Here is a 13330-nt window from a genome sequence, read left to right as displayed (position 1 = left end):
CTCTGCAGTGAATGTGTTTTGTTCCATTTGATTTACAAAGGTGCAGCATTTCCATTAAGGCAGGCTTCAACCGTGCTCAGTAGGCCAGCTACAAGTTTCCTCTCAGCATTCTATATGATACAGAGTACATTGACAGGGCCTTCAGTCTGCCCATGTAGGTCATGTGTTGAAGCCCCTTAATTTTCTGGGTGAGGAACCTCTTAGTTCTCTAAAGTTGCTGCAGATGTCTGGTGATATACCTGTAAAAGGGAGTATTGTGCTCTATTACTAGTCTGATGAGGGACAAGTACAGGGGATTGATAACATTGTTAGTCTTGGATGCTGTGCCCTTACTTATGAGGTGTGCAACGTAAAATACCTACCTTACCACTGTGGACATATGATGATCAAAGTTAAGGTCTCTGTTAACCTGCATTCCTAAATTTCTCAACATTGGTTTGAAAAATAGGGGGGTATTATTAATAGTGTAAATTTCAGGGACTTCTCCTTTATTGAAAAGGATAATAGTGCATTTTGGGGCTAACTTTAAGTGTGTGGCTTATGCAACAATAATATATGTATGTCAGTCCATTTTGTAGTATGTTGACATTTTTTGGGGATTGAATGATTGCACACAGTTTGCAGTCATTAGCGAACTTGATGAGCTACAGGCCATATGTTATCCCCTGAATTTCTGAAATTCCAGACAGCAGGAAGCTCAGCACAGGCCCTTGAACACCACTGGTAACAGGTCTGCTGGTAGAGGTGAAATCCCCAACTATGACTGTATGTGTTCTGCTGTTGAAACTGTTGGTTACCCATCTAATGAAGTATGGGTTAATCCTCAGCTGGTGAATTTTCTCAATGATGTCTGAGTTGAGGATTGTGTCAATGCCCTTGACCAAGTTCAGATAGGCAGTATGTACTGATTTGCCTTCATCCAGGGCTTTGGTGACACTCTTGAAGAATTCCATTTGGTTTAGTAGGCATGATCTGCCATTAACAAAGACAAACTGGGTCAGTTCCAGAGTTTGAAGGTTACCAATATCCTTGTTAAGGTTCAAAATGATTCTTCTCTTCATGGCCTTTCAGACAACGGACTTATGTGTCTATAGTTTCTTGGGTCAGTTAAGGGACCCCCTCTGCGCAAGGGGATTACAGCTGCTGTTTTCCAATCTGCTGGGACAAAGCCACTACTTAGACTGTGGTTGATGAAAGTACCCAGTGGTTCCACTAACTCTTGCTTTACATGGTTTAGTAAGCACCCTGGGATGTTATCTGGTCCCATAGAGGCTGTCTTTGGCCTTGGCCACTGTGGTTATGACCTGTTCTTTGGAGACAATAGATAGAGAACTGGTGACATGTATGCTTTGGGGTAAGACTGGTGGAGACAGTGGTGTGAAATGTTTGCCAAACCCATCTGCTAACAGGTTGGCGATGTGCTCAGGTTCAGTATGATTGGTAACATCCACTATGGATTTGGTGCATAGCTGGGCCTTCCCTTTTACGTTACAAACATAGCTAAAGAATGCCTTCTGATTATCCTTAGCTATGGATGCTAATTTAGTTTTATAATTAGCTTTAGAGGACTTACACAATATCTAATTGGCTTGTTCACATGATGGAGGGTGTTCTTCTGCTGAGACTGTTCCCTCTAATTTTTGAACATCAGTTTCTGTCTCTTGCTGTACAATCTATTTATGTTAGATGTCCACCAGGGCAGCTTGTTTTTTCATGAGCAACTTTTGATCTCTTCTGGTATGACTAAGTCTATAAACTTGTAACGGTGTTTATACAGGGCATATGTGTACACCTCTATAGAGCAGCCTTTACTGTCAGTGGCGTCAGGAGTTTTTAAACTATTTATGCCATTACTTAGGAGACTATAGTTTCCTTTAGGGAACATTTCAACCTTTTGTATCATGGGGGGTTCAGGTGCAATTGTTACATTGAATGTGACATCTTTGGTCACACATTGTCAGGGAGGGTCTTACACAATCCATGACATGCACACTACAAAATGTTATTACACATGAGATATTTCTAAATAGATCTGCATTAGAACTCTCACTCCAATGCACCTTCAGAACACTGGATGGATGCCTTATCTCTCTGGTACACAAACAGTTTGCAGCAAAGGACTGAAGTCATTCAAACAACCAACTGCAACAGAACATACACTGATATCAAACCGTAAACTATTTGTATATTTATTACATTTATTATATTTGGACATAGTGTGCTTAGTGATCACACAACCTGTTATGATTATTGCTTGCAAATATACATCTCTGTCTTACCTTTCTGCATTTCTTGGTCATTCATCAGTTATCTGACCAGTACTCTGAGACATGTAGTGTGTAAGTCATTCTATATAATTGGCTTTAAAATCTGTAAATATATTAACTGGAAATAGTATGATATGCAGTTGTCAACAACTGAAGGGCAGGTTGCATGGCACAAACAAGCACAGACTGCTCTTTTTGGGGGAAGAAAGCTGAGTTACTGTTATGGCACATACAAGAGTACACTGTTCTTTTGAGAGAGGGGACAAAGCTGAAGTACTATTATGGCACAAGCAAGCATAGACTGTTCTTTGGGGCTGAGCAAAGATGAGTTGCTGTTAAGGCACAAAGAAGAACTGACTGTTCTTTTGGGGTGGGGTGGGGCAAAGGTGTGTTGCAGCTGTGGTACAAACAAGGATATGTTACTCTTGTTATACTCCTTGGTTTTGCATCCTGCCTGTTGTTTAATCTTGTGATGGTTGTGAATTCTGAAACTGCAATACATATCATTCTGTTTCTAACTTATCTTTTAATTAATTTCCAGTACAAATGTATGCTGCTAAACTGAATGCATGCAGTGATCATCATTACTTTTGAGAGGTATGACTGTGTGAATCTTTGATGTCTGAGGCCTACTACTTACTAATGGACACATATAAGTCAAAGAAGTCTTTGCTGTCACATGTTAAGGTAATTTCTGTACATAGCCTATCAGACCTAGGGCCTATACAAGCCTAGCCATAACAATTCCCTGGCTATTTCTTCCCACATTATTTACTTTCCTGGACCCCTGTCTAGCAGGGCAACTGACAACCCACCTTTTACTTGCTTACTGTACCAAGTGATGAGACACAAGTATATGCCATAATATTATTCACCAATACACTCCAGGTTCAGGACTTACCTTGTAAATGCAGCAGTTACCACAGCGGTAGTTCAGAGCTGACTCTGTCTGATGCAAACAGTACACAGCCAATACATGGGGAGGAAAATGTTGTGTGAGTTGCCTGGCATCAATATTACTACATGTATGTGACTAGAAGGAATGTTTTGGCTACCTAGATAATGAGGGAGTGTGCTATGCATTGTATCTTAGCTAAAGCAAGGGCATACTGAGCACACCTATGTCTGGCTACACCCACAGCAGCTGGTCTTTCCCCCCTCTGACTTCTCATATGCCTGTGGCTATGGTGACCTTGGCATTGGTGGTGCGATGTATGCCTCTTACCCTTGCTAACCCTGCTGCAGCTGTTTCCTCATGATAATGTTGTGTAGCATGGCACATACTGTGGAGATTTCAGTACATGTCCATGGATTCCACTGCAGGTCTCCCCCAGATGTATCTAGGCACTGGAACTGTGATTTCAGCAGCCCAAACACATGCTCTTTGACATTTCTGGTTTGACCATGTGCCTCATTATGGTGTTCTTCCATGGGTGTGCATGCATTTCTGATGGGTGTTATCAGCCTGCATCCCCTAGTAAATGACCTTGTGGGATATCCCCCTTAGCAAGCATATGGTACAGTTGGGAGGTGTACCAGATATGTGAGTCATGTTAACTGATGGGGTTGCCAGCACACACGTTCAAGAGGATTCCCTTGGCATTATTACACATGCCTTGGCAGTTGATGGAGTGGTACCCCTTTCTGTTAAAGTAGACCCTACCCTGCTCACCTCATGGTGCCTTGGTGTGTACATGAATGCAATCTATAGCAGCCAGTACTTCAGGGTAGTGCACTACCTGGTAGAACTGTTGTATATTTCTGACCCTCTCCTCAGACCTACAGGGAAAATATATATGCCCACTGGCATGGTAGAGCATAGCATCCAGGAATTGGTTGGTCTCTGAACGGTATCTGTAGCTAAGATTCTAAGGGATACACATAGCTTAGTTTCCACTGGGATGGGTGCCCCTTGGTTGGTTCTGGCTCAATGTTGAGGGAGGCAGAGGTTGCAGAGTTTCTGTAGTGTGCCCTGTCCACCCTCTAATGCTGTACAATTTCCATGTCATATAGGTTGTGATAAGTTGAAAGTGGACTGAAAACTCTTCTCCTTTTTGGCCCAGGCCTATTGTCAGCAGCAGTAACATTGGCTTCAGCCTCTAGCACATACAAATGGATTAAAGCAGCAGCAACCCCTAACATTCTGTCTGTGTAGACTTTCTAGGTCTATACTCCAAAACTTTTGAAATTTGAAAGAAAAACAAGCATGGAGTCTACATGGATGCTTTATAGCTTGTTGAGTACCACCAACAGATTGGTTGATTAGCATGCAGTTTAACTGCTTATGCTGTAATTAGCATCTATGAAACACAAAATAAAACAGATGTGATCTATTAATATTCTTCTCCATTATAAAAAGGCAAATGTGTAGCTAGCCAAACTGATGGTGAGGAGAGTTACTATATGTTTGCAAGACTGGAAAAAGCTTTTTCTTCAAGATATTTCTGTACAGAAGAGTACTGAACTTCAGCAGGTATACTCTCATTTTGTTAACTACATAATGTAGGTGCTGGAATGTGAAGTAAAGGCTTCTACACTTATCTGTATGCATTAGTTAGTAGTGTACTAAGGGTTTGGTTTTGTTTGTCAAGCCATTTCAGAGGTACACAAGCTTGACAATACATGAAAATGGAATGCTGTGTGATAAATATGTACAAAAATGTCAGGGACATGTCTGTTGACAGCACTTTTAGCATTTCAAAGATGTTTTGTTAGCAAAATGGGTCATTTGCCTGTTCTATTGTTGGGGGCAGCAAAGATGAATTACTGTTATGGCACAAACAAGAATGGGCTGTTCTTTTGGGGAGGAGCAAAGGTGAGTTACTGAGTTACTGTTGTGGCACAAACAAGGATATGTTGCTCTTGTTACTGTCCTTGTTTTGCATTCAGCCTGTTGTTAGAATTTCACATCTATAGAATGTTTTGTTTCTCTAGTGGGTAATACTGACTAGCTATTTTTTTTGTTTTATCTGGAATCAGTTATTTTGTAGTTATGTGATACTTACATATATTATCATTTTTATAACACCTACAACTATATCAGTGAGGTGTGTCCACCCATGCAGACCCCCTTTCAGTGATGCAGAAAATGAAATTATTGTTGGTAGTTTTCAGCAACATGATACATTTCTCCTGGGAAGGGACATGCAGATAAGACACAGAGGCTGCAAATATGGCACTAGATCATACACATCAATGCTATGGGAGGCCATGGTAGAACATATGAACAGGTAGCCACAGGGCCACCGACGTGATAACCACTGCACAGAGGTGAGCAGCAATTGCCTCTGATCAAATGGATACCAGGGGAGGGCCCGTAGGGAGCCACCTCTTACCCCAGGTGAAGAGTGCCTGGCAATTATATGGGATCCTGTCAGCTCACCGGAGAGTGGAGTACATCACATGCTGGAGGTAGGTACCACACCTTCTGAGACAGCAAGCACATCCCAGGAGGAACTTCTAAGTGGGCTTTGTTATCCTAACTGTTGAATATGTTTATATACAAAAAAAATTGAAATGAATGTTACTTTTGTCACATGTCATTTTTGAGAGGTGGGATTGAAGATTGCTGCAGTTATAAGCTTAGTTTGGAGTTGTCAGCCACATTCTTGTTGAGAGTAGAGTTAATTCACATATAAAAAACTAAATGTATTACCCCTTGTGTTACTGTTAAATGTGATGATGTTGCCCTTACCACGTGCTTAACTTCTTTGAGACCATAAGGACTCCAGCAACATGTGCTTGCTGCAGATGGTAAGACAAATAATTTTGTCATTACTGCAGATCAATTTAATCTATCAGTTCAATTAGTACCCAAATTAAAGAAGAGACCCCTAAGAAGGTAATTATTAGTATTGAAGTATAGTTTTAGTATGCATTATTTATGTATGTTTTTAAATTAAATGTATATGTCTTTAAATTTGTGGTTTTAAATTTGAATTTGTATCATGTGACATTTGATGCATAAATAGGGGTGCATTTGTTAGTGCTTTTGTAATACACCTGATGATGCCTGTTTGGTGAAAGCGCTTGTGTCATCCACATAACACAGGGCGTACAAACCATGTCATGATGCACATGGATGTATGAAAAGACAAGTCACTGTAGTCTGTCTAGTATAGGATGAAGTGACGTCTGCCTGGCCTCCAGGTTAGTGTGTTAGTGTCTGACCATGTCCAGGTGGGATGGCTGCATATCCAGTAATCTGATATAGCTGATGACATCAGCATTCTCTGTGAGAATATGGGAATAACAGTGTCCCACATGCTGCTGTAAAAGGCTGTCTGTAATGTCAGGCAAGAGCTCACTCATGCACACACAGTTGACTGCAGTGCGAATACAACCCATAGCTAAAGACTTCAAAACACACTATGTAACGCAAGGACCACGGCACAACTCTGTCTTTTGCAAGACTGCAGCTAAACCTATAGTGTATAACATCAGCATGTCATTTGTGAGACAAGATGTTGGCAAGCCTGCATAAGGTAATAGTTTCATAGATTCATACGAGGCTTCTACCATAATGGCCCTAGGTTCATATGAGGCTACTAGGCTAATGGCCCTAGGGCCTTTTCAAGCCTAGCTAAGCTGTACCAGTGTTCCCTTATAGACCAAGATATGTAGTCAATAATTGTGAATATATGATCAGCACTTGTTGCTCCTGTCTAAGAGTGACATAGGTGAAAGTCCCAGGGTGAATTTATGATTTCCCATTAAGCTTAAACAGGGTCATTGAGTTTCATGTGAATTGGGAGTTTGTTTTCATAGGAGTATCAGTTTCTGGGAGACATATATGTCTCTCCAGCATGTCCTGTAATGTCACAGGATAGATTAAGGTCCCTGCAGTGTGTGTCTTTTTCCATTTGATTTACGAAGGTGCAGCATTTCCATTAAGACAGGCTTTAACAGAGCTCTGTAGGCCAGGCACAAGTTGCCTCTCAGCAGTCTATATGATACAGAGTACAGTGACAAGGTCTTCAGTCTGACCATGTAGGTCATGTGTTGAAGTCTCTTGATTTTCTAGGTGAGGAACCTCTTAGTTCTCTCCAGCTGCTGCAGGTGCCTGGTGATATACCTGCAAAAGGGAGCACTGACTCTATTACTGGTCTGATGATGGATGAGTACAGTGGATTGATAACATCATTAGTCTTGGATGCTATGCCCTTACTTATGAGGTGTGTAACATGTAAGACCTACCTTACCACTGTAGACAATGATCAAAGTTGAGGTCACTATTAACCTGCATTCCTAAATCTCTCAACATTGGTTTAAAAAATGCAGGGGTATTATTAATAGCGTAATTTGCAGGGACTTCTCCTTTGTCAAATAGGATAATAGTGTATTTTTGGGGGCTAACTTTAAGTGTGTGGCTTATGCAACAATCATTTATGTATACCAGTTCATTTTCTAGTATGTTGACATTGTTTGGGGAGTCAATGATTGCAAAGCACAAATTATGGCACACAAACTTGTAAACGAAACACAAACCAAGTCCAGCAAGCCAAAACTCCAAGCTGTAGCAAAACGCTATAAATAAAAAAATATAATCCAAGTTGCAAGGGCTAAAGAACACAAACGTTTAATTTAAGTGCTTTTCGTCTGCTATGTAAACAAGACTTCTTCAGAAAACAGTGTTCCAGTTAAAAAAACGCCATTTAAATAATCAGCTGTTACAAATTAAGCACATTTTTAAAGGCACGGTAAAGTAAAACCAGGAACACAAATGCTATCAAGTCTACCTACACAAAACAAAGCAAAAGTATACGCAGTCTACTTCTACTTCTATTTTACCTTAAACAATACTTTAAATAATTAATTTCTATATAAAAATAAAAACCTGTATATATATAAGTAAAAATTCATGATACATATTAACCAATGCATATTATACAAGAAAAAAATCTTTTTTAAGAGCTTTTCAGAAAAGTTATATATATATAACTAAAAATATATACCTAAAAATATATATATAAATAAAAATATATAAGTCCATTATGTGTACAATAATTATAAAAATCCTTATATTAAAAAAAAGGAGTTTTTATATTTAAAAAAAATTTTTATTAAATGGAGTTATTTTATTTTATTTATTTTATTTTATTTTACTTTATTCTACTTTAAAATAAACAATTATTTTCTGAGACTTCTAAGTCTAAGAATACTTGAAATGGAACAAGTGTCGTTTAACCCAGGTTTGTGGCAAGCATTTAATTTAACTTGCCAAACTAATTCTAGTTCAAGTTTCAGTTGCCTTGGTCCTCCTCTATAGTCTACTTTCATATCATCTATAACAATAAACTTAAAGCTATGCTCTATATTAGTACAAATATGTTTAGCTAGGGCGTTATCTAATTTCTGTTTATTAATAGCATATTGATGTTCATACAGTCTATCACGTAATCTTCGCTCCGTTTTGCCCACATAAAATGAAGGGCACATTTTGCACATAGCTAAATACACTATGAAGGTAGAATTGCAATTAAACTTCCCTCTTATTTTATAACGTATGCTGTTGATAGTAAAAAAGTCAGTCACGTCAATGAACTTACAAAAGTTACAATTTTCACATTTACTCATCCCTGGTCTACGAATATAGGGGATGTTTATATGTTCTAAAATAGTTTTTAAGTTGTTTCCCTTTCTGAATGTGACCCTAGGTAGGTCACCCAATTTACTATGAATAGTTTCATTTGTTTTAAATAAGTTCCAATTTTTCTTAAGAATGTTAATACATAAGGAACTTTGTGGACAAAAAGTAATTATGAGGTTAACTCTATTTTCGTGTGTTAGGTCTCCATTTGGTTTAATAGGTTCAGCTAACCTATTACTTTTCCCCTGTAAATCTATCATAGTTTTTCCAGAAAGAATTGGTAAAAAGAAGTTGTTATTTCTCTTAGTACTAACTTCATTAATCAAATTGTCTAAAAGTACTTCCGGGTAACCACGTACCAAAAACATACTCTTAAGAAGTGAACACTCAAGAAGAAAGTCGGTGTCCAAGGTAGTCCTAGCAGCACGCACAAGTTGACCCTTGACCACCGACTTCTTTTGGTGGAAAGGGTGGTTACTAGAATAATGAAGGAAAGTATTAGAGTAGGTTGACTTTCTATAAATTTTTGCTGTATAGCAGTTCAACCTATAATCTTTTACTAAATTAATGTCCAAAAATGCAATACAATTTGTACTAAAAGTTGACGTAAATTGTAAAAACTCTGTTGTAGTATTCAAATAACGTACAAAATCGGCACTAAGGGTTTCATCGCCATTAAATAAGATGAAAATGTCATCTAGGTAACGAGTGTAAAAGACCAGATAATCACTAAAAGTATTGTTAGTAGTATTAAAAATAATTGTGACTCCCAATAAGCCATTACACAATTGGCTACACTGGCCCCACAAGGCGACCCCATTGCTACACCTACTTTTTGATGGTAAAACGTGTCTTGAAATATCACAAAGTTGTTACTCAACACTATGTCGATAAGTTCCATAACTAAACTAACCTCACTATGAGAGGCCCTGTATTTATTAAGCAAGATTCTAACCCATTCAATAGCTATTGTGTGGGGGATACATGTATACAGATCCTTCACATCAATAGTAAGGAAGTTAGTACTAGTGTTGAAACTGATAGAATTGATCTTGTCTAAAAAAGACCAAGAGTCTTTACAGATTTGAACCTCCTGACACAAGTACTTTTGAAGTAAGACATCTACAAATTTAGTCAATTGAGTCAATGATTGCACACAGTTTGCAGTCGTCAGTGAACTTGGTCAGCTACAGGCCATCTGTTATCCCCTGAATTTCTGAAAAAAACATTCCAGACAGTAGGAGGCTCAGCACAGACCCTTGTGGAACACCACTGGAAACAGGTCTCCTGGTAGAGGTAAATCCCCAACTATGACTGTATGTGTTCTGTTGGTGAATCTGTTGCTTACCCATCTAATGAAGTATGGGTTATTCCCCAGCTGGTGAATTTTCTCAATGATGTCTGAGTGGAGGATTGTGTCAAAGCCTTTGGTCAAGTTGAGATGGGCAGTATGCACTGATTTGCCTTCATCCAAGGCTTTGGTGACACTCTTAAAGAATTCCATTTGATTTAACAGGCATGATCTGCCCTTAACAAATGCAGACTGGGTTGGCTCCAGAGTTTGAAGCTTACCAATATCCTTGTTAAGGTTCAAAATGATTATCTCCATGGCCTTATAGACATTTGGCTTATGTGTCTATAGTTCCTGGGTCAGTTGAGGGAGCCCCCCTCCCCTGTGCAAGGGGATTACAGCTGCTGTTTTCCAGTCTACTGGGACAAAGCCACTACTTAGACTGTGGTTGAGGACAGTACCCTGTGGTTCCGCTAACTCTTGCTTTGCACTATTTAGTAAGCAGTCTGGGGTGTTATCTGGTCCCAAAGAGGCTGTATTTTGGTCTTGGCCAGTATGGTTATGACCTGTTCTTTGGAGATAATAGATAGAGAACTGGTGAAAGGTATGCTTTGGGGTAAGATTGATGGTGTGAATTTTTTTCCAAACCTGTCTGCTAACAGCTTGACAATGTCCTCAGGTTCAGTATGAGTGGTAATGTCCACTATGAAGTTGGTGCAAAGCTAGGCCTTCCTTTTTACTTTACAGACATAGCTAAAGAATGCCTTGTGATTATCCTTAGCTATGGATGCTAATTTAATTTTGTAATTGGCTTTAGAGGACTTGCATGATATCTAATTGGCTTCTTCACATTATGGAGGGTGTTCTCTTGCTGAGACTGTTCCCTCTAATTCTTGGACATCAGTTTATTTCTCTTGCTATATAATCTATTTATGCAAATGTCCACCAGGGCAGCTTGTTTATTCGTGAGCAAGTTTTGATCCCTTCTGGTAAGGTTAAGTATATAAACTTGTAAAGGTGTTTATACAGGGCATATGTGTACACCTCCATATAGGAGTCTTTACTGTCAGTGGTGGCAGGAGTTTTTAAAATATTTATGCCATTGCTTATGAAGCTATAGTTTGCTTTAGATAAATATTTCACCCTTTTGTATCATGAGGGTTCAGGTACGATTGTTACATTGAATGTGACAGATTTATGGTCAGACCTTGTCAGAGATGGTCTCACACATGGGGTTGTGCAGCAATCTCCCACGTTGCTGAGTACTAGCTCAAGGATGTTTAAGACCCTTGTTGGGGTATAGACCAACTGTTCCAGAGCATTTTTATTTATAAAGTGCATGAATTTTAGGATGAGCATGTTTGAGTTCTTATATGTACCCAATCGATGGAACGATAGTTAAAGTCATCCATGCCTAGGGTGTTTGGCTGTATTATGAGGGAGTCAAGTAGGTCCAGGAATGCACTGTGTAGTTTTCACAATTCATATTGATTGACCTGTACCTAACAATGACGTGGATGGGGGTCTTTCCTACAGTTAGTTGGACTTCTTAACCAGTCTTGAGGTGTATTTGTCTTTTATGAAGACTCTCTGTTACCCTAAACCTTGTCTCTCTGACTGCACAAACATCATCATCTTCCCAAGTAAGTACTGCCTCCATTGAGTGTAATTTCTGATTTAGACTCCTAGCATTAAACAGCATAACCCTGAGTTTGTCTTTTGAGGATATGTTTACATCAGAACTTTTATTCTTATGACGTTGCCTAAAAAAGCCACTATGGGGAGGCAAGTACCTTTACCAGTAACCGAAAGGCAAGAAGTGATAGATGAAGACCATCCCTATCAAAGCAGAGTGGTCTGTTGACCATATCATCCCAAGCTGACAAATACTGTATCCCCCTGAAGTGACACCAGTAATTAAGTCAATTGTCGAAGTCAATAATTCTTTTGTTTGTATTGAGGCATCATCCTGGGTGAAGTTAGAATGCTACTTAGGGCTCAGACATACAAGTCTGGAACACACAATCTGAGAGCTCAGTCATGTCTCTCTTCATATAGTCCAGTGAGGTACATCTGAAGTCATTTATTCCAACATGAAGTATGACAGAGGTGTAACTGTCAATAGTAGACGACATAACTCAAAAAAACGAACAAACTGGATACTCAACGACAAAGCGAAAAGCCACCAGCTGGATACGAAACAAATTTATTATAAACCAAAAATGAACTTCAGGATTTGCAATAACAAAATAAACAATCAAATGTGAGCACTTTCGTTTAATTAATATTAAACTTCATCAGGCAATAATTTTAAAAAACATCACTTCCTTTTATAACTTCCTGTAATTCAAAAAAGCCCGCCATGTGGCTCTTCAAATTCGTGCATGCCTAATAGCACTAAATGAGGAAATAGAATCTAATGATTATCTATATATTAAATTATGTATAGACTCAAATCATAACATATATACTTAGAGTCAATAGCCAGAATGTATGTGGATTGACTATATGAATAATATATTATTATTTAAAAATGAATATATGCATAAATATATATAAATTAAATTCATGTTTGCCTCACAATAATTAAAATATCTATAGTATGAATTATTCTAAAATTATTTATTAAATATATATAATATAATAAATAGTAATAATTTAATTAAAAAAAAAATATATATATATATATTAATAAATTATTTTATTTTAATCTTTAATTTTCTTTCTATTTAATGCGTTAAGTTTTAAAACTGGGGCTATTGAACTACGTTCATTAATTCCTGGCCACATGTCAGCCTGTACTTTGATTTGCCGTACATAGTTCAACATTTTGCACATGTGTCTTCATGACACACTTGATTCAGTTCAACTGGCTATACAACATGATTATGTTGTGGTCACTCCTCTCTCTGAAGATGACAGTCAAAGTTCAGCTAATATTCTGCATATATTATCAGTCCTTACTGTTGAAGTAATGGATGGCTCTGGTTCTTTCCTCCTGCACATTCCTGCACTGCTTTCCATTTGTCCCCCCCTGCTTGTTCCCCATTTTACCACTGACCTCTCTTCCCCATTTTCTTTCTTTAATGCATCATTGCATGATGGTGCACACAACATACAACAATCAAATGTGAAACAACTTAAAGGTGCTGCATTCAGTTGTATTCAAACTCAGAATCATTT

This window comes from Protopterus annectens, chromosome 2.part1, assembly GCF_019279795.1.
Source record: "Protopterus annectens isolate FY-2018-M chromosome 2.part1, PAN1.0, whole genome shotgun sequence".
In the NCBI taxonomy this organism is placed as follows: Eukaryota; Metazoa; Chordata; order Ceratodontiformes; family Protopteridae; genus Protopterus; species Protopterus annectens.
This window is presented reverse-complemented; position numbering follows the sequence as displayed.